Raw genomic sequence first — 23359 nt, forward strand, 5'->3', positions numbered from 1 at the left:
TTCCTCTTCAACAGTAAGGGAAGGAACCTGCCAAGATGCTCATCAGGGAGGAGCCTGAGTGAGCTCCTGATTCTGGGTCCTTTTGACCAAGGCTCCATAGGTAGTACTGACTCTGTCTGAGGGCTTGTGTTGCTGAGAAACAGAGTTGACAGGTCTGGAGCCTGAGGGAAGGGGGAGGCTCCATGTGGGAGGGGAGGACAGAGGATGAGTACCAGAGATGAGTCCACTTCATGCTTCCAGCTCTCTAGCACACCCTGCTGCCTCCCCTGATCCTAAGCTCTGGTGCATGTGTGTGGTACAGCGTGATGGTGTTACCCAACCCGTGGGGTGGGTCTTCCTGCTCACTGTCTATGAGGCAAAACTGCAGACAGAGTTTGGTGGGAAAGAAAGGAATCTTTTATTTAACAATTAAGAAAAGGCTATTTAAATATTTGTCATGGCAACTACTACATAAATTCAAGAATGGAAAATAACTCAAGAACAAGAATCTGTACAACTAAAGAAGGCATATTAACTCTTGTCTAAGTCACACTAAGAAAAATCTCCCTGTCACCCTCTTCCAGCTCAGTTTTTGGTTGTGCCAGGAACCTCTTCTCCCACCTGAAAGCATCATAAACATAGATGGATTAGTTGGTCTCTAGTCACTGTTTAGCTTCAGGGATCTTTAGGAGTGTGTGCCTTCAGGTCTCCTACTCCTGGAGTGGCTGTCTTCTTCCTGCCACCACTGAAAGGGCTAACACTGGCAACCCTTGCGAAGCACTGGCCAAGCTCCATACCCACCTACTCCACCACGGGACTCACGTTGGGCCCGAGGTCTTTGATGAGGTGGGGGCAATTTGGTGTGGGAGGATGAGGGTCTGCCCTTGACAGTACTGTGCTGTGTTGTAATGAGCGTTAAATGTTGAAGCTGAGGGTCCATGGTCCTGCTCCTAACAGGCGGAGCCTCATCCCCTCCCCTCCTACAGTCCCTAAGGTCCAGGGCCCAGGACTTCCTCCCTGTCCAGGAGGGAGGGGAGATCAAAGGAAGAGGCTGTGTTTCTGTACCCTAACCCTTTCTAAAAATGAATCTCCTACAAGCACCAGTATGCAACTCCCTAGTTGCCAGGGGAACACAAGGGTCTGCAACTCAGCCCCTCCCCTATTTCTGGGGTTCTCACCTTAGAGCATGGCTTTTAGGAATTATGGATTATTTTTATAAGAATAAAAAAGTGTGCCCTGGCTGGCGTAGCTCAGTGGATTGAGCTCGGGCTGGGAACCAAAGTGTCCCAGGTTCAATTCCCAGCCAGGGTACATTCCTAGGTTGCAGTCCAGAACCCCCAGCAACCACATATTGAATCTTTCTCTCTCTCTCTCTCTCCCCTTCCCTCCCTTCCCTCTCTAAAAATAAATAAATAAAATCTTAAAAAAAAAGATTTTAAGATTAAAAAAAAAGTGTGAGAAGGAATGAATGAGCATGTGTAGGAGAGTGAATGAGTGAATCTTGTTTAAAATTCTTGTTGCAAGTGACAGGTATAATCTGGAAGCTAATTTAAGAAAGAGAAAAGGGACAAAGAGAAGGCTGAGGGCCCCAGGTTATTTCACAGAGCTTAGAGCAGCAGGCAGCTAGGTAGTGGAAGGGGCAGAAGTGGGAACTGGACAGTGGCCAGGACTGAGTCTCTCATTCTTCCTGTGTACATACATGCTTTCATTCTCTTACCAAGTGTTTAGTGAGGTCTATGTGAGAATTCTCTAGAAGTTGGCAATACAGTCACAGATAAACAGACAACAGTCCCCTGTCTTCAAGGAGCTGAGGGCATGTGGAGGAAAGAGCACTTGTACCCTTCTTGATAGGCACCATTCTAACACATGTCATGTCTGAGGGGCACTAGGAATCCCATAGGAGAATCTGATTGTAAAATGACCAAGGTGTTCACCTGCTATAACCAACTGTGGCTGGGGTTGTATAGGGTATTCAGGGGCCCACTCTTTGTGGGGAAGAAATCTCAGAGCAGGTGGGCTTCGAAGACATCCCAAAAGGTTTTCTCTATAGTGATGAGCAAATACACAAGTGAGCACATGAGTAGATACATTCACTCATTCACTTATTTCATAACTGTGTATTGAGCACTTTGGGTCAATTGTCATCCGAGTTGCTGGAGGTCTGCTCTCCTGGAGCTTATGTTCAAGTGGCAGTGCCGCTGGGCAGACGGTCCCACCATGAGCTGAGAAATGTCCTGCTTCAAGTATTTAAAGTGGATGCTTTATGTTCCAAATCATGTGCATTATTGGCACTGCCCTTCACCTTTGATTCAAGGTGGGGACTGACCAGTGGGAGCCTCTTACCACCCCAGCTATGCTACTTGGTCTTCTAGGGTCCCCTCCTACTGGCCCAGCAGGGATCTGGGAGACCCTGTTTCAGCACAGTAGCATGCTTTCTTTCCTACTGCTTAGTGCCCAAGCTTCCCAAAAATTCTGCTCCTGGGCTCTCTCCTTTGATCCCTTTGGGGACTGAGAGGGGCTACACTTTGTTCTGCCTTTCCATTCTTCTCTCTAGCCCATTTGGGCATTCACTAGTGTGTCTGTCCTCCTGTCCTACCAGTTGGGACTCCCAGGTGTCCCTGAGTGTCTGTGGCCAGAGCTGGTAGAGACTCTTGTAGAGAGGATGGTGCCCATGGTGACAGGGGTCACAAACCTGTAGGCAAATACCCAGTGTCCATCCTGTCCCCCACGCTTCAGCCACTCCACGCAGTTAGTACTGCTCTTGAGTTTTCCTCACCTGACTGATCCTAGGGAACTGCAGCCACAAAGCAATTTCCCCAAAGGGAGATACAAGAAGGGTAGATGGACAGGTAATGGTTTGGCCACATAAGCAACAGTCAGATGTGGGCTCTGCTGGCATGGCAGGTATGCCTGTGTTGGTGGGAGGACATGGAAGGAAATGAGGCAGTTTGGGTTGTTTGAATCCCAAAGACATTAGTTCCCCTTTCTATGGCCCTTATTGGATTCTACTTAATGCAGAGAGTTTGTACCTTCCACATGGTTGCCCTTCTTAAGCATTAAAATTATTTTAAATTCATACAATTAGAGTGAGTGTAATGGTGGCCCTTGGTCTGTGCCATGCACAATACCACCATTCTAATAACTCACTTGTGTGCTATAAGTATCATTATCATGTGCAACTTACAGATGAGGAAATTGAGTCATAGGGGAGGCATTTGAAATATGTAGTAGAGCTGGGATAGGAATCTAGGTAGCTTGGTAACAGCGTCCATATGTTACCTGCCCACCTTGTCAGTTGTCATCTAGTTAGAAAGATTAGCTTCAGTATGGATGGAACATCTGGCATTCAATTCATGATTTAGCCAATAACAGAGATATTTAATACATGAAAATCTCAGGAAGTATTATAAAGGCAAGGAAAATTTGGCTGCATGAAATGTATTTGTTTTATGACTATGTAAATATTCTCTTTCTGAGTCTATATGTCATCTAAGGCCCTCAGTGTGGTGGGAAAGTCACAGGAGTAAAGTGTATTGGTGGCCTCCATCAAATCCTATCTCAGAAAGGTGAGAACTGCATCAACACAAGTCACAAGTTCTCCAAATCAATAAACAATTTGGAAGTCAGTAGTACAGAGTTTGCGTGAACAAACTGGGCTTTGGTTGTCCCTCTGTGGTTGACATGAAGAGTTCCCGTTTTTGGCTCTACGCTGCTGATAATCACTTGTCCTCCCTTTCTCCTCAGGCTTGTTCAATCCACAAACCCTAGGGTAGTCTCCCTCCAAGCAAGCCCCTCACCTTGCTCTGCACCCTTCCCCCAGGGACTAGTGCTAACAGAGCTGGCTGGGTAGCACTGTCTGTCACCCATCCTGCAAACTGCTCCTTTCTCTGTTAGTCTACACAACTGAGTCAAGCATCCCTTTGTGTCAGGCACTGTCCTGGGTCTGAGGGTACAGAAAGAGGGATGATATCCTCAGTCAAAAGGAGCTCACAGGGCAGGGGGTTGGGGTATGAAAGCTGAGGGGGAAAGACATTCTTTTTACTGGTGCAAATCAAATGTCAGTACTCCTTACCTTGAACTATCCTGGAAGCCTTCCTGCTTATATGTGCCAGTACCTTGTCAGGGGTTTAGCACTGCCATCACCAGCCTGAACAATCACATAGTCGCAGGCCAACCAAGCTGGTGGATCTCCTACCCTGGTCCTATCCACAGCCACCCTGTGGAGTGAGCCTCTCTTCCTATGACCTGACACCTTTTTAAATCCCTGTCTATCCTTTCCACATACTGTGAAACCCCACAGGCAGGGATCCATGAGACCCACGTTTATGTCCCAGGAAGCTTAGCACTTGTCAGAGGGGATGGAAATGAGTGGACACAGGCAGGGAAGCATCTAGAAGCTCTGTTCTGTGATCCTGTAGCAGGAGACTCAGGAACAGATATTGTTCTCAAAGTGCTGGCTGCCAAAATAACCTGCAGATCTCCCTAAGGAAGGGGGATCTGACAGACTGAGCACACCAGCACATGGGATGAAGAGCCACCACCTGAGGGGCAAACTGGGTTTTGTCCTCAATACCACATGCTTCTCACACACCAAGGCTTTGTCCCACAGACTTGCTGACTATTACCATGCTTGGCAACCCCCTGCCCACCTTGCCATCCCACTTGCTTTTACCTCCTGCTGGTGCCCAAACAGCCAGTGGGAAGGAGGACACAGGAACTGCTGGAGGGCTTTGAGCTAGCCACTGTATATGCAGATAGAGCTGAGCTGCCTTGAGCAGCAGCAGAACCAGACTGAGCAGGGAGGCCACCTGCAGGAGCCCAGAGATGCTGCCCAGGGCTCTGGTGGGGCTCAGCACAGACACACTCATGGTGCAGTGACTTCTGGATGGCTGACTGTCTGACCATCAAGCCAGTCTGAAATATTGTCCCTCCCACCTATGGAGGGGGTAGAGAGTGAGGGCAGAACTTAGAGCCACCAGAGCTGATTAACTGGGCTGGTTCCACCTTGGGGAATAGGAAGAAAGCTTTTTTAGCTGACAGTGACAATGGTTGTGTACATTTCAACTTTCTACTCATGAATGTCCTAAAAAATGTGTAATGAGCACCTATTATGTGCCAGCCAGTGTGCTGGGTGTCATGACCCAGCTGCAAGCAAATCACACATGAATCCTGAGTTTCAGAAATCACAGTTCGCCAAATGTTCTGTAGGTGTGGTTATTTCCTTATTATTTTTGTTGCAGAGATACAAAGTAGTTACAGGTAGGGAAGGTGGTCATTGAGAGTTTGGGCTGAGGTTAGGATCCTTCTGTGTTGTCTCTAAAACTGCCTGCCTACCTGCATTGAAAGTTTTCCCCACACTTGTCCTAGTCCACTTTTCAGTTATGACTCAAGGGGAATGTGCTGGTCAGTCTTACACTCAGGAGATTCAGCCCCAGGTCTGGCCCACTGCATATGATGTCAGCAACTGATACTCTTTCAGCCTCGGTTTCTCCTTTCGTAGGTAGGAAAATAATCTTTTTTCCCAAGAACATCATAGGAATGCTCATTTATGCATTCAATCATTTAGTCACTCAACAAATATTTCTTAGAGTACACAATCTAGTAAGTAAGGTCAGAAAACAGTACAATCAAATATCATAAGGCCTTTACTGGAGGAATGAACAGGTGGTCTGGGTCTACTCAGAGGAAGAAAAAAACTAAAGGAAGTGAATGGGGTCTTCAGGAATGAATAAGAGTTCATCAGGTGGAAAGTGCCAGAGAGGGGGATGGGCACTGAAGCTATCATGATCATCTATACAAGAGAAAGGTGTGGGGCAAGTTAATCTGTTTCCCTCACTGTTTTTATAATTCTCTCCCTCAATATCAACTCCAAGGCCTACAATTTGGGTATTAAAACAAAAATATATTTGGAAAAATCCCTTGGCTGCCAGCCTCCTAAGGGGACCCATTTTCTCCTGACCTGCTCCTTCACCTGTCTACACTCTTACTCCCAACACCCTCCTCCCTGCCCTACCTTGTGAGAGGTGACTCTTCACACAACACAACTCATTCACTTTCTCCCCTAGACCCTGGGCTCCTGTCCAGACCCAAGGGCCTGGGTATGTAACCTATTACACCCATTCCTTCCCCCAGTTTTGTGGTTATTTTCCACCCCTCTGGCTCTAACCCCAGGGACCCTTGGACCCTGACTCTCCCTTACTTAGTTCAGCACCAGCTTTTCACCATCAGCATGAGGGGCAGTAGTGGACTTTGGAGTCAGAACATCTGGATGTAAATTTTAGTTGTAACTCTTTTTCAGTGGAGTCCTCTCTCCTTTTACATAGGTGGGCTTGGTGATAGCTAACATTTACTGAGCACATACTATGTTCTCAGCATTGAACAAAGAATTTATGTTTTCTCCTATAACAATTCCATAAAATACTCTTTTATATCCCACAACTCTAGGTGAGCAAACAAGGGCACAGAGAGGTCAGCTGCCTGCCCAAGTCACCAGTTGGCAAGGGGTAGAGGCAGATTCAGAGCCAGGCAGCCTGGCTTCAGAGATCTGCTGTCAACCATTAACATAAAGAGATGATTTGGGGGTTGAGATATCAGACCCTACTGGCAGTCTCCAAAATTCCTAGAATGCATGTCATGTTTGATTTGCTTTATCCAGTGTTTCCATGTAGCAGATGACTCTTTCATGAACTCCCCATAGTGGCATAAATGCAAGCCTTACTATCCAGGGCAGCTTTTGTGGGAAGGGGTTGTGTAGACCATGTGACTAGATGTAAGAGTCATTGAAATAGTATTCATGGAGAATTTTTAATAATGCGAGAGAAACTTATAACAAAGTGATCAAAGCAAAATGTGCAAGTGTCTGTCAATTGTCAGCTTACCTCTTAGAAAGTTGTGCTTGCCTTGGTTCTTATTTATTAACTAGTAAGTATCTTTTTCACTCATTTGATATCCTGCCACTCTGACCAAGGTCTCCATGAAAGTGGCAACTAGGTATTCTATCTCCTCATGCTTCCCATAGCCTGGACCAGAGGACTGTGCCCACTCTTGAGGCCCAGTAAACACTGACTAATGAATGAAGGAGGGACCAGAGAAAACCTTAGACTGGATAAGTCACCACATTAAACAGACTAGAGACAGTTTTGGCTGCCATATTTTAGAAGGACATTACTATTTTTATTCCTAGATTTTTTCTGGTTCAGCTTATAGGCAACAGAAAGGCAGAGGAGCTGGTGTGGTGTCAATACACACAGCAGCTCCTGAAGCATTAGTCCTGTGAGTCAGTAGCCCCAGGAACCTCGTTTTCTACATTTGATAAACTTGGGTCTTATGCTGATGCTATTTATCATATTTTGTTTATTTTTGCTCCTCTACAGGCTATCTACCAGGGAAAAGACCTTTAAAACTAAATGTTTGTTTTTTTTTCTTATACAAGGGAACACACAAAACTATCATGTTTATTTTCAGCTGGGGATATCCTGTATCACTACCTCCTACCTGAAATGAGATACAGAGACAATTTTGAGAAAGTACTCAGGACCACGCACCATGCTGTCCTGCAGCTAAGTTTACAAGAAATGTCTCCTCAAAATTTGCCTAATGCTTGTACTTTTCCAAAAAACAATCACGACTCCTCCTTACTCTGCAAGTGTTATTAACCTCATCTTACAGATGAGAAAACTGAGCCCCAGTGAAGCTGATTGACTTCTTCAAGATCACAAAACAAATAAATGTTATAGTTAGGACCATCACTGCAAATTTCTAACTCCAGATTTCGTACAATTTGACTATCATTTATTTTTTATAATATTTGCTATGTGCTGACATGGTACCAAGAGCTTTCATATATTATCTACTTTCATCCTTACAATAACCCTGTCAAAATGTCATAGCACACACCACCCTCTGAGTGATCTCCCCAATGTCCTCTCAGGCCACTGTCCTACCATGAGGCAACTCCTGGAAGACACCACACTGTTTCTCACCCCAGAGCCTCTGTACTCGCTGTTTCCTCAACCTGGAATGCTCTTCTCTTACTCTTCACATAACCAGCTCCTTGTCATCCTTCAGATTTCACGTTAAAAGTCATCTCCAACAAGAGGCCATGTGGATCACTCATCCAAGCAGGCCCTCCCTATTAGTCTCTCTTATAAAACAGAATTTATTTCCTTCATAGAACGTACTAGCATTATTTTGCTTAACTGTGTACTTGTTTCTTATCAGTCTTCCCCATAGTATGAAAGGGCAGGCTAATGTCTGTCTCATTCCCTTGAGACATGTAGATAGTAAATTGCACTTATTAGGTCTTCAATAAACATGTATGGAATGACTTAACAGTGGTAGAATTGAGGTGTTATAAAATTTCATGACAAGTTGTTATTAAATTTTTAACAAAATATTTTAATTATGAAAAGAATTTTGGGGGGTCCAGTGTAGATAGAGGGCTACTGGTAGGCACTAGGTGGCTACAGGTTGGCCAGTTTGGGGTTGTTGAGCTAACTCAGGTGCAATGAGGTGGCTTGGACATGAAGCAGTGGCTCTGTGGCTAGAGAGGGAACTGAGGCCAGAGATAGATAGGACTGGGTGACAGGCTAGGAAGGGGGAGTAGGAGGAGAGAGGGGGCTCCCTGGGCCTTCCTGGGCAGGCTGAGGGACTCAGGGCATGGTAATGTTGGGTTCCTGAGTGGTCTGGCCATCTGTCACCATTACAGATCCAGCAAATAGGGAGTCTGGACAAGATAGTAACCTGGGCCCACCAGTTCTCCTATACCCACCCACTCTAGTATCAACAGTTCCTTGGCTTCCTGAACATCTGTGAATCTGGTTTTCCCAAGCCATGTATAGCCGAGGGGTGGGCGTTCTCGGGAGTGGGCTGGTCCTCTAGAGAACAAAGGGCTCAGAGCGCTATGTCAGGAGATTTCCTGGGCTCATACCCTAAAGCTGGGTAGCTGAGGCCCACACTCCATTTATCTGTAAGTCTCGTCTGGGAATCCCACAGTCCGTGCTTGACTCAATGTTTTCTTCTTTGTGAAGATCTCAAGGTTCCAAATGCTCATGAGATTTTCCTCTAGTAAATTGATGAGTGGGTACCTGCTTCTCTTCCCCTACTCATTCTAGACCTTTGGTGCTGGGAATCCTTTTCGGCCCTGTTGTACTCAGTCAGTTTTTCCATCAACTGCACTGCCTGACTTCCATGTGTCCCTCCTAAGCTTAGCTGCTTAGCTGGGAGATAAGTGAGGCAGGAGAGCTGCCCACTGGCTCAGTGAGCACCTCCTTCTGGGTGTGTCTTTTTCCCTCCATAGGCATATATACTACTGCTTCTGTTTTTCAGATAAGACACTGACTAATACAGATTTTGGTACCAAGATTGGTTCTAGAGGAACAGAATCTGAAAGATGAGTTTGTGAATTTATTCTGTATTTTCTGGAATTGGTTCTCTAATATTACTAGCTGAAAAGGTCCTGTTGACTCTGTTACCAACAGTATAGAGGGCACAGGAGTCCAGAGCATGATACTGCAATAAGGATACACAGAATATCACCAGTGGATACTACTAACAAAATATTTACAAAAGGCAAGGTTCTCGTGATCATGGTTTTGATACCTTGGAACATTTTAGTTAAACTAAGGAGTATAATAAGACTGGCTCGTTGATCCTAGCTGTGTTGGAGAAGGTGGGGAAAGAGAAAGATGATGATGGGGATTCAAATTTCTAGCCTAAACTACATTTAAATGAACTGAAAGCTTCTATGCCTCCCCTGAAATAACCTTTATGTCCTGTAGCCTCAGGTCTTTGTTCCGAAAAGAGAAATGCTTCCACTGGGAGACACAATAATGATTACATTAAACTAGTAAGTAAGATGGCCACCTGGCCATTTTGGGCTCCTCATACTTCTGAATCAAAATCTGTTACTGTACTGAATTTATCCTGATTACCAAGGTGAAATTACCAATGGAGGTAGTATGTTTGTAATAAAGGTTATATCTGGGGCATCTCTTAGAACTGCCCTGTTCTGCCATGAAACTAAATACAAAAATACTCTTCTGGCCAACATAGAGGAATAGGTAGATACGCTGTGCCTCCTCATGAAACCAGAAGGACAAACAACAAATTTAAAAATGAAAAACAAACAGAAGTGACAGAAAATCGAACCGTATGGAAGTGTGACAACCAAGGAGTTAAAGAAGAAACATTCATTCAAACTGGTAGGAGGGATGGAGATGGGCAATTGTGTGGAGAGGATTCATTGCAAGCTGGCTGGTGGACAGGGTGAGGTGGGGGTGACAGAGCAGGCAGTCCCACATTTGTGTGTGGATGAACTGGGAGGAACAACTAGGGAGTGAGACAGACAGAGCCACCCAGGGTTCCAGCACAGGGAAATGAAGCCTCAAAACATCTGACTGAAAAAAACCTGTGGGGGTTGAGGTGGTGAGAGAAACTCCCAGCTTTACAGGAGAGTATGTTAGAAAGACCCACAGGGTCCTAGAATGTACACAAACCCACCCACCCAGGAATCAGCACCAGAAGGGCCCAATTTGCTTGTGAGTAATGGCAGAAATGATCGAAAGCTGGCAGAGTGCTGAACAGGAGGCATTGTTCCCTCTCAGATCCCTCCCCACAGACAGCACAACAACATGGGTTGTCCTGCCCTGGCAAATACCTAACACTCCTCCCCTTGCTACATAACAGGTGCACTGAGACCAAAAAAAAAGCCCAAATGAAAGAACAGATCAAAGCTACAGAAAAAATACAAATAAGTGATGAAGAGATAGCCACCTATCAGATGTAAAGTTCAAAACACTAGTAATCAGGATGATCACAGAATTGACTGAGTATGGTTGCAAAATAGAGGAAAAAGTGAAGGTTATGAAAAGTGAAATACAGGAAAACGTACTGGGAACCAACAGTGATGGGAAGGAAACCAGGACTCAAATCAATGATTTGGTGAAGGAAGAAATAAACCTTCAACCAGAACAGAAGGAAGAAACAAGAATTCAAAAAACTGAGGAGAGTCTTAGGAAAGTCTGGGGAAACTTGAAATATTTCAACATCTCAATCATAGGGATGCCAGAAAGAGAAGAGGAAGAGCAAGAAATTGAAAACTTATTTGAACAAATAATAAAGGAGAACTTCCCCAATCTGGCAAAGGAAATAGATTTCCAGGAAGTCCAGAAAGCTCAGAGAGTCCCAAAAAAGTTGGACCCAAGGAAGCACACACCAAGGCACATCACAATTACATTAGCCAAGATTAAAGATAAGTAGAGAATCTTAAAAGCAGCAAGAGAAAAGGAGACAGTTGCCTACAAAGGAGTTCCCATAAGGCGATCAGCTGATTTCTTAAAAGAAACCTAGCAGGCAAAAAGGGGCTAAAAAGAAGTATTCAAAGTCATGAAAAGCCAGGACCTACATCCAAGATTACTGTATCTAGCAAAGCTTACATTTATAATAGAAGGGCAGATAAAGTGCTTCCCAGATAAGATCAAATTAAAGAAGTTCATCATCACCAAGACCTTATTATATGAAATGTTAAAGGACATTATTTAAGAGAGAGAATAAGACAAAAATTATGAGCAGTAAAATGACAACAAACTCACAACCATCAACAACCAAACCTAAAAAAACAAAAACAAACTAAGCAAACAGCTATAACAGTAACAGAATCATGGAAACAGAGATCACCTGGAGGGTTATCAATGGGGAAAGGCAGGGCAAGAATGGGGGAAAAGGTACAGGGAATAACTAGCATAAATGATAGGTAGAAAATAGACAGGGGGAGGTTAAGAATAGTATAAGAAATGTAGAAGCCAAAGAACTTACATGTGCGAACCATGGGCATGAACTAAGGGGAGGGAGTGGGTCTGGGTGGGAGGAGGTGTGCAGGGCAGAGAGGAATAAAAGGGGGAAAATGGGACAACTGTAATAGCATAATCAATAAAATACATTAAAAATAAATAAAATAGGAACCAAAAAGGTAAAAACAAAAAAATGCAAAAAAAGAAATCATAAAGCATAATTTTCCAAGAATGTTGCATATTTTCTTCCATCTTCAATATTAAAATGACTTCACAAAAGCTCAAAAGAAAAAAGAATAAAAGAAAAATACTATGACCCAATTCAGTCAAGACTAATAGCCAAGATCCTTCATGAATGAAAATCTGGGTCACACCACCAGGCAAAAAACCATGTCTAGCTGAGGTGCTTGGTGAGGGCAAAGAGAATATGGAATGGGTAGTAGAAGAAGGTGGTAATAAATACAAGCTATGGCCATGTGACCAGTTGCAGAAACAAGGATTGTGATTCTTTTGAGTATTTCTTTTTTAGTTTGTTATAAATATTCTTGCATGTGTGCACTTGTGTTTACCAGTTTTTCTTCCTCCTCTTTTTCCTTTCACATTCACATAAGATGTATTAATATAAGTCAATTTTAGATCACAGTATTTAAGTTACAGAACACTGAACATCATGTAATGACCTTGCATTGTGTAGAGGTGGGGAGGGTTAGAGGCTTTTAATGATACACATGGTAGTGGGCAGAAGTACAACTTTATTGTAGTCTTTAGTTGCACATTAAGTATAGTTGAACGGGATGTGTATAGAAGTCAAGTTGCAAGGGATGGACCGTAACATCAAGTTTTACGTGTCAACTTGGATAGGTGGTAGTACCAGCTGTTAAATTAAACACCAGACTAAGTGTTGCTCTGAAGGTTCTGCAGATGTGGTTAATATCTACAATCTACTGAGTTTAAGAATATTTCCTTGATAATCGAGGAATGCCCAATCCACTCATTAAAAGGCTTAAGAGCAAAGTGTTAGAAGCTAGAAAATGTGAGAAATGAGATTCTTCCTTAGAGTTTCTGTAACACCTTGGTTGTGGCTCAGTGAAACCCATTTCAGATTTCTGAACTCTTTAACTATAAGATTATAAATATGTGTGGTTGTAAGCCACTAAGTTTGTTGTAATTTGCTCTAGCATCAAGAGAATCCTAATAGAGGGACAGAAATGCAGGCAGAAAGTAAAAACACAGGAAGAGAGCAGACAGGCCAAAGGACCAGCAGGTGATTACAAGTTAGGTAGACAGTCAGAGATGCAGGTAGGTAGAGATGGAGATTAGATAAGTAAGTGGGAAGTCTGGAAAAGAGTGGGACAGAGAAAGACAGACAGTCTGATTAGCAGGAGGAAGGGCACAGAAGCTGACGACAGGAAGACAGTATGATAAGCAAGAGTCCTCAGAGCTTGTCCTTGTCCCATCAACAGTTAGAGAAGCTCTTTGAGATGCAGGTGGTTATCCCATTCTTGACTTCATTGCAAATCTTGGTAGAGATATGGGAACCCTGGAGGGATCCGACACTAGCTCAATGCAAAGTTGCGTCAAGATGAAGGCCACCTTCAGTCCCTTCATGGCAAGATGCTTCCAGGGCCAGGGAGAGAAAAGGACATGAGCAAGAGTCTTAAACCTTGTTTTGAGCTGGGTAGGCACTTGCCACAGAGACTTGTCAGAAATAGGGCATTCCAATGTGACTATCCAACCTCTTTTCTTTTAGGTCACACACACTTCTACCTCACAAGCTTTGCTTCACATTCTGCCCCTGAACTTTGACAAAGACTATCTCTCTTCCAGTAGTAGCCCTGAACTTCTACTTCTGTTCTGAGCAGGCATGAAATCCTGTGAATGGAATATCAGCCACCTACACCACCAAGTAGAGTGAATCACCCAAAAGTTAATTGTTAGTTTACTCCTTCTACAAGCAGTTTCTGGTTTCATAATATGGAGGCCAGGTCATGCCATGGCATGGATTGGGGTGGGTCATGCTCTCAGGTGTTCACCATCTAGGGGCACCTCAATCCTCAGAGAGAAAACAAGATGGGGTTGTGTAAGAATGTGAGAATAACAATAGGGAATCTTCCTGGAGAGGCCACAGGTTAGTGCTTCTCAACCTTTTGTACCATCTGCCTCCCAATGTACCATCTTGCCTCTCCCTCGCTGTTAATAATAAATGCAATTATTTATAATTTGGCTAACATCAAATCACAAAGAAGAATATATCAAGTTTATTAAAAATTTTTAAATGTGCTTGTAAATACAGAGTATTTCTTTTCCTTTATTTTTTTTTGTCAAGTTAATTCTTAAAGTTTTAAGTTTCCATGTTTGTTTACACAGGGTTTGGGTTTATCAGAATGAATGCCATTTTATTATTGAAGTTATGTGGTATTTGCATTTAGAAAAATAATCTCTTCTGTTGTCCACAGAGAAGTTTGGGTCCTGTTTTACAAAAATGTTGGGACTTAGGTATATTTTTTAAATTTTGAGTAATATCCAGAATTTGTTTTAGCTGGAGAAGGTAACTCTGTTGTAAGATTCAGCAGTTTAAGTGATTTAAAGAAATATGAATAGTGGTCATGTGCAAAACTACTTAGAAATAGATGATCTAAATTTGGTAATAGCGAACACCGCAAAATGTATAATTCAGGCTTATTTCCCTTTTGCATTTCTTCAGGGAAAGATGTTAATATTTAGTCAATAATGAATGTAGATTCATACTATCAAGTTTTGGTAAATTGATGACTCACTTGTGTGTCTGTGTAGTGAGAAGGACTGGCAGGAAAGGGAATGTATGATGCCTTGGAAACACCATGAGGTACAGAGGACAGACCTAGGCCAAGTTACTTAGCTTCCTTAGGCTTCAATTTATTTATCTATAACATGGGTCTGGTAATGGCTACCTGGGAGAATGAAGATATATATGTATAGGTTCAATATTATTTTGATGACATTATTATTATTACAAATGAGAGTGTAGCTTAGCAAAGGCCATTATACCCAATGGTTGTTACTTATTGCTGCTCAAGTAAAACTATCATTTTTGCATTGCACCCAGTTGAAACAAATATAATGGGTTAATGAAGGCATTTATTTAACTTATTATTGAGAATTTACTTACTATTACACAAGTTGAGGAATAAAGAGCAGAAATAAAGGGAAGTTACTATTTAGTCAAGCTACTAAATTACTAAAATCAAGAAGGTTAAGGCATGAAGAAATAATTCTACTTCTGCTTTAGCTTGCCTAGGAACTTAAACTCTTGAACTCTTTATATCCACATCCATATCAATATATCTATCTATATCTATACCTACAGCATCCATATGCCCTATATATAACCCTCTGAAGGATTAAGAAAAGAATGTTTATAACTCCAGATCACCTGACATTCATTATCCAGACCATTGGATACCCAAAAGACTGTTATCTCAGAAAATCCAAAGGCTAAGAATGCAAGACTGATTCTTCCCAAAAATGTACTTTGGAACACTGGGGGTATTGCCTAGTTGCAATTCTGCTTTATAAACCCTATGACCCTTGAATTAATTTTTGTCATTATTTCTAGCCAAAACCTCCTGATTCATTTATGCTACATCAACAAAGTGTATACTTGATCAGATAACTTCAAAGTACTTTTTAAATTTTATTTTTATTAATTTTATTGAACATGCTATTACAGTTGCCCCAATTTTTTTCCCTTTGCCTCCCTCCACCCAGTTCCCTCACTCCACTCCCTCAGGCAATCTCCACATTTTTGTCAATGTCCACAGGTCATGCATATATGTCCTTTGGCCACTCTCTTTCCTATGCTGTACTTTACATCCCCATGACTATTCTGTAACTACCAATCAATACTTCTTAATCCCATCACAATTTTCACCCCCTTATCTGGCAACCATCAAAATGTTCTCTGTATCTATGATTCTGTTTCTGTTGTGCTTGAGTTTCATTTTCTTTTTTACTTATTATATGTTTTTAAAGATTTTATTTATTTACTTATTTTTAGACAGAGGGGAAGGGAGGAAGAAAGAGAGCGAAAGAAGCATCAATGTGTGATTGCCTCTCATGTGCCCCTCACTGACCCACAACCCAGGCATGTGGCCTGACCAGGAATCGAACAGGCGACCCTTTGGTTAGAGGCTGACACTCAATCCACTGAGCCACAGAAGCCAGGACTATTTTGTTTTTTAGATTCAATTGTTCATTGATATGTATTTATGGCCATTTTATTCTTTATATTTTTGGTCATCTTCTTCTTAAAGAAGACCCTTTAGCATTTGATATAACACCAGTTTGGTGGTGATGAACTCCTTTACCTTTTTCTTGTCTGGGAAACTCTTTATCTGCTCTTCTATTCTAAGTGACAGCTTTGCTGTGTAGAGTTCTCAGTGACAAGTCCTTGCTTTTCATCATTTGAATATTTCTTGCCAGTCCTTGCTAGCCTGCAAAGTTTCTTTTGAGAAATCTGCTGAGAGTCTTATGGGATCTCACTTCTAGGGAAGTAATTGCTTTTCTCTTCTTGATTTTAAGGTTCTCTCTTCGTGTTTAATCTTTGGCATTTCAGTCATGATTGTCTTGGTGTGGGCCTCCTTGTGTTCGTTTGTGATTATCAGCACTTCCTGGACTTGTGTGTCTGTCTCCTTCACCAAGGTAGGGAAGTTTTCTGTCATTATGTTTTCAAACAGGTTTTCATTTTTTGCTCTCTCTATCCTCCTCCCATCAACCCCATAATGCAAATGTTGGTTCACTTGGGGTTGTCCCAGAGGCTCCCTCATTTTTTTTATTCATTTTTCTTTCTGAAGCTCTGATTGGTTGTTTTTTGCTTCGGTATATCACAGATCACTGATTTGTTTCTTGGCTTCATCGCTCCATTGTTGATTCTCTGTAAATTGTCATTTATTTTGATTAGTGTATCATTAGTTCCTGACTGGATCTTTTTTATGCTGTTGAGGTCCTCACTAAGTTCCTTGAGCAAATTTATAACAGTATTTTGAACTCTGTATCTAGTACATTCCTTATCTCTATTTTTGTTTAGATCTTTTTCTAGCGTTTTGTTCTGTTCTTTAATTTGTGCCATATTTCTTTGCCTGCTCATTTTGGCAGTTTCCCTGTGTTTCTATGTATTAGGTAGAACTGCTACATCTCCTGGGCTTGGTAGAGTGCTCTAAAGTAGTAGGTTTCCTATAAGATCCAGTGGCATGGCCTCCTGAATCTCCCTGGCAGGATACTCATTACTGTGTGGACTGTGCACACCCTCTTATTATAGTTGAGCCTTGACCACAGTTGGTACACCCAAGGTCAGGCACCACCTGAGTTCTCTCCAAAGTCACACAGCATAAACTACAAAGTGATCTGCAGATGACTGCTGCTTGGGCAGAGGAAGAGCAAAAAGTCACACAATAAAAAAAAATACTCACTTTTTAGCCATAGCTTTAAGTCCTACAGCACCTCAAGGTCACTCAGCCCCCAGATTACAACGAACATTAAAAGGGCAATGTAATTCCTGCAGACAAAGACACATAAAGAAGGACAGCCCACAACTGACTTGTGCTCAACTGCATTTGGAACCATGCCCCTTCTGCAAGAGGGAAGGCCATTGCAAAAGTGAGTGTCCTAGGCTCTGAAGGGAACCTAGTGCCTCCAAACCAATGATGGCTGAAACACCTGAGAATTGATGGGGACTGCGGCCTCCTATTGCCTCCCACTGATCATCTGACCATTATGCCAGAGGAACCTCATATAACCCTTGATGTGTCAAGTAAGCCCATTACATTTTTATTACAAATGAAACTATTTACTCTGCTCTGACTCACTCACCAGGGCCACTTTCTTCCAAAGTCTGTTTGATCACTGGAGTAAATGGGCATCTTCAACACTATCATTTCACTCAAGCCCTTGACTGCAGTCACAGAAATCTGACTTTTAGTCATGCCTTTTTGTAGTTCCAGAGTGCCACATCCCCTTGTTAGTGAGGAACAGCTTGTCTAGTCTAGGAACTACCATAGACCTAGGAGCAAGCATTTGCCATGGGAGATAATGAACCCTCATTATTATTCTTGGTGGCCAATCTAACTTCTCACCCTGAACCAGAAAATAATAATAATTCAGAATCTGTCCTCTTCACATCAACCTCAAGGCATTGGAAACTAGAATACCAGCCAGGGCATCAAATATACCCTCTGCCAAGATATCTCTAAAATCAGGGGCAGCTAACAAAAGACAATACCTCTAAAACCTGAGGCCATAAAAAGGGGTTGAGCTTCTCATCAAAAAATATTTAAAGCATGGGCTTCTCAGGCCTTGCCAGTTAGTCCCCATGTAGTACCCCTGTTCTCCCAATACAAAAGCCAAATGGAGAATGCCAGTTTGTACAAAACCCAAGGCAGTAAATAAGGCTCTAAATCCGATACATCCTATAGTGCCAAATCCCTACACTCTCTTAACTTACATTCCAGGAGAAGCCAAATATTTTACTGTGTTAGAATTACAGGATTATTTTCTGTATCCCCCTTCATCCTGACTTCTAGTACTAGCTCGTACTTGAATGGTATGAGATTCCCAGTTTCCCAAACTAGGAAAACTTGACACTATACATGTCTGTGCTCCCTTGAGGTTTTCAGGGAAGTCTCATTTGTTTAGACATGCTTCAGCCAAGAGTTTAAGAGAACTCCAGTTAGCCATTGGGACCTTCCTACAATACTTTGATGGCATTAATTTCTAGTACTAATAAAGTATACTCAGATAAAAATTCCATGCTGGTTTTAAACTTCCTCACAGATAGAGGATATAAAGTCTTTTCCAAAAAGCTCCAAATAACCTCCCAGCAGGTCAATGCCTATCATACTTACATACCTCAGAAGTGCAGCTCCTGTCACCCAAAAAACAATGGGCTACAGTAGCTCTCAGAGTCCCACAAAGTAAATGACAACTTGAGGATTTTTAGGAAAAGCCTGCTTCTGCCAACAATGGATACCAGGTTTTGGGATAATTGCTAAATCTCTATATGAGGCTTTAAAGAGACTTGACAAAGGACCTATAGCCTGGATCCCTGAATACCACCATGCATTTGAGGGATTAAAAGTCAAGCTCAGCAGTGCACCTACATTGGGGCTGCCAAATCTACAGAAAAAAATCAACCCTACATATAGCAGGAAAACAAGAAATAGCACTGGGAGTTTTCACCAGAAATTTTCCCTGACTTCAAGACCAGAGCTTACTTTTCAAAATAATTAGCTCCTATAGCAGCCAACTGCCCACATTATTTAAAAGCCAGAGATGCCACTGCTCTCCTTGCAGGAGGGGTCAATATCTTACCCTGGGACAGCCATGAGAATACAAACCCCTCATCAACTACAAGCTCTGTTAGAAATAAAGGGACACCAATGGCTCACAGGGTGAAGGCTAAGTAAATACTAGGCTCTCCTCCCCAACTCTCCTGAATTAACCTGGAAGGTTTGTCAAACTCTCAATTCTGGCACCCAACTACCAACAAACACACAAATCCAGGCGACACACTTGTGCATAGGAACTATTGAACAAGTATATTCAAGCAGGCCTGACCTAAAAGATGAAGCTTTACTTAACCCTGAAGCAAAAGGATAATGAAGGTACCTAGCAGAAAGGCCAGGTACCTCACAGTTAGTCTTCAGGAAGTAGTAGAGGTAAAACTCCTACCCCTACTACTTCAGCCCCAAAAGCTGAACTCATAGCACTCACTAGGGCCTTACAATTATGAAAAAACTCAGAGTTAATATCTACACTGACTCAAACTGTGCGTGTCTAATATGTGCTCATGCCGCTATTTAGAAAGAGGCCTTTTAACAGCAAAAATATCCTCCATAAAAGACCATAAAGAAATTTTAGAACTCCTGACAGCTGTGTACTCCCCCAAGAATTACCAGTAGTACACTACCAAGACCACCAAAAGGGGAACACAGATAGAATCCAAGGCAATACACTGACAAGTCAGGCAACTAAGATAGCTGCTCGGTCTTCATCAATTGCCCTAGAGACACCTCTGTTCCCCAACCTCCCTCAGCCCCTTGAAGGCTCCCCTACTCCACTGAGGTCTCATGGGCCTTAGAGAATGGGTTTTCTAGAGAATGGGATTTCTAGAGACCAGGCAGGCTGATGTCAAAGAATACACTTTTATTAACATGGAAATACATTAAAATGCTCCACAGTGACATCCACTTGGGGAGAGATGCTCTGTATACCCTTGTCTCCTGGCTGTTTGTGACACAAAATTTCATAAAACCATAAAGGAAGTAACCCTAGGGTGTATGCTTTGCTCTAAAAATAACCCACAGAGTCACCTCCCTCCTCTTCCCCTCCAGATACCAATACAACAGCCAGGAACATGCCCTGGTGAGGATAAGCAAATTGGTTTCACCCAGATGTCACCTAAAGCTGGATTTAAATATTTGCTAGTATTTGTAGACACTTTCACCAGATGGACTGAAGCCATTCCTACCAGAAGACAAAGAGCTACTGAGGTGGTCAAGTACTTACTAAAAGAACTCTTACCTAGGCTGGTCTACTAAGAAGCTTATGGAATGACAATGGACCCCCTGTAGTAGCAAAGATTATACAACAGCTGGCTCAAGCTTTAGGAATCAACTATCACACGGATCCTGGAGACCTTAATCCTTGGGTAAGATAGAAAGAGCTAATCAAACCCTAAAGAGGACTCTAGTCTAGCTATGCCAAGAAACCTCAAAGTCATGGGTGTCTATGTCACCTTTAGGTCTCATGTGGATGAAAGCTGCACCTAAAGGAAAGCTTCAAGTTAGCCCCTTTGAACTCACCCATGGCAGGCCCTTTCTCATATCTGACCTGCTAATAGATGAGGAAATCCTCCAGCTGTTGTCTTATACCATGAATCTAGGACAATTACAAAAACATTATAGGAATATGGAAACAAAATTCTGCCTGTCCCCAATTAAGACTATCAACTCAATGAATTTAAACCAGGAGACATGATCTATGTAAAAACTGGAAGGGACAAGTGTCCTGAGTCTCAACTACAACTCAGATGGAAAAGTCAACATTAGGTTCTACTAAGTACCCCAAGTGCAACAAAGTTCAAAGGGATAAATAAATGGGTTCACTTATCTCAACCTGTTCCTTGTGAGTCCCCACAGGAACCACAACTTGAGAACTATTCTTGTGAACCCACTGAGGACCTCAAACTCCTCTTTGAAAGCAACAATCTGCCCAGGCCAGTGTGGCTCAAATGGTTGGAGCACCATCCCATACCTGAAAGGCTGTGGATTCAATTCCTGGTCAGGGCACATGCTTAGACTGCAGGCTTGATCTAGGTGTGTATAATCCCCAGTTTGGGCACATACTGGAGGCAACCAATCATGCTTCTCTCTCACATCAATGTTTCTCTCCCTTTTTATCTCTCTAAAAAGCAATGAAAAAATGTCTTTGGATGAAGATTAAAAAAAACAACACCCTGTTACAGATAAGTAATTTAATAGATAGGTCTTAATGTAATTGTCTTTCTCATATTTCTGATACTCTTCCTACTAGCCTGTTCATACGCTCAGCCTCCTCTCCCAGGAAAGAAATTTTTCTGTCCCCGTTGGATTTAATGCTTCTCAGATAAAATCCCAGGTATTCCGCTACACTAACTATCTTGTCAAATTTGTCACCTCTAGGATACAACAAATCCGAGTCAAGATGGTGACACTTCAGGGATTCCAGCCCATCCCTGCTTTAGTAGAGTCAGCCAATAGCCTCTCTGCTCCAGTCTCAGATCCCATTCCCTTGTCCCCCTTGGGTCAGGCAGGGAGAGATGTCCATATCCTACATAAGTGGGGACCATGACCTTGTTAGCATAAATCAGTTGCTGAAGACAAACTGTCCTCCCTCATCAACTCTAAAAGATTTTAGGGATTGAAGTCTCTAATGGGGCAATGAAGCAGCATAGTAAGAAGCTAAGGAAATTCCTTGACAAGTGGAACAAGGGACAAAGAGAAAAAACAATTAAACAAGGACAAATGATTTGAGCAATTTATAGCCAGCAAATGAATCACAAGGTTTCATTTTTTCTGACAAAGGACACTTAGGAACAAATGGCTTACACAATCCAGACCCTCCTAGGGAAGATGGGCCTTGGTCCTGGCTCCTCTTCAGTCATGTTCTTTAAAAGTGCAGCTGACCAAAATAATCCCTTACCCCTCTATACCCATTGTGATGAACAGTATATTGAAGGAAATATCTGAAAATCTGATGAATATTCTGTTAAAACCCTCCTGAGACCTATGCTAGAAACCTGGCTGGCCAAAGAAATGTAAAAACCCTCAAAACAAAGCAACCATGCTGCTCTCTCTCTGGGGCACCCCCATGCCTCATATTTCTGCTGTCTTTCTTCTGAATTCTAAGTGACCCCATGAGACTTGCAACCAGAGGAGCAGTGGGCAGCAGATTTCTTCCTGGGCTAGCCCCCTAAACCTGTCTCCAGGGCCCCCTTTTCTCTGACTGTCTCTCTCCTGTTGCTTCTTCTACCTTAAGTCCTTCCTTTGTTTCACTGTCCCCAGCTTTAATAAACAACTTTCAAAATCAGCTGCACTCGTGTTGTGAAATGTTTCCTACATGAGGTCAGGAACCCAACACTACCTGTGGGCCTGAGGCACACAGCACACCTACTCTGGACCCACAACCCATCCAGTGACAGTAACATGAAGAAAGAAGATAGGACCTTGGAATTCTCAGTCTGGAGGGAAGGGACTTAGAGCAAGCTGCTTTTCTTTTTTTGGATTTAATGTCCTTTTTTGTAAGAAAGAATAAGTTTTAGATAATCCAAACAGATCCTTCCAATAGTAGCATTTATCCATTGCACTGCATCCCTTTCTTTATCTCTCTGTCCCCTCCACCAGATTTTGAACCTCCCAAGGAAAGGCTTATCCTGAATCCTTCTTTGCTTCCTGGCAGTGCCCAGCAATGGCCAGTGTCCAGGAGGCAGCAGTGAGAGTAGGGACTGGCTCTATGCCTCCTTCCTGAACATTTACATTCTCTTTCCTCCAGGCTATTGAAGAAGAAAGTAATGAAATTATAGATTCTTGGACCTTTGCATGAAGTCTGCTTTGTATATTTCACTAGTTCCTCATATTTAAAAATTTTTTGCCAAGATCCTGTGCATTTATTGTATAAACAATTATTTTGAATTACTGTCAAATAACTTCTAGCTGATGAATGGAGGTAGGCAGAGGTGAAAAGGTCTAGGGAAGGAAGAGCTGAAGCAAGGAGTGGCACAAAATGGAACATTCAAGGGGACAGTACTTGGTCCAGAGAAATCATCACCATTTAATTCTGTCTTAAGCATTAACCTGACAAATAAAAGTTGGTCCAGGGACTAGGATAAGAGTGGGAGCCAGTGACAGGGAGGAGAATAGGAAGTGATAACAGAGATTGGGTTATTGTCCATGCTGTGCCTATCTTAGCATAAATGAATAAATGAATGAATGAGTTTTGGACAATTCCTATAAAGAAGATTGGGAGTGAGGGATGACAGCTTAGGGGCCGAGTCTGTTGGATTCTACTTCACTGTTGAA

At 42.6% G+C, this 23359-nt stretch overlaps 1 protein-coding gene across 2 annotated transcripts in view; it reads right to left on the reverse strand.

Annotated features, from left to right (window-relative positions):
- Positions 1 to 23359, reverse strand: part of LOC114496696 (cytochrome P450 4A11-like) — a 189255-nt gene that overhangs the window by 98632 nt on the left and 67264 nt on the right. The gene's annotated exons all lie outside the window — the stretch shown is intronic.

This window comes from Phyllostomus discolor, chromosome 5, assembly GCF_004126475.2.
Source record: "Phyllostomus discolor isolate MPI-MPIP mPhyDis1 chromosome 5, mPhyDis1.pri.v3, whole genome shotgun sequence".
In the NCBI taxonomy this organism is placed as follows: domain Eukaryota; kingdom Metazoa; phylum Chordata; class Mammalia; order Chiroptera; family Phyllostomidae; genus Phyllostomus; species Phyllostomus discolor.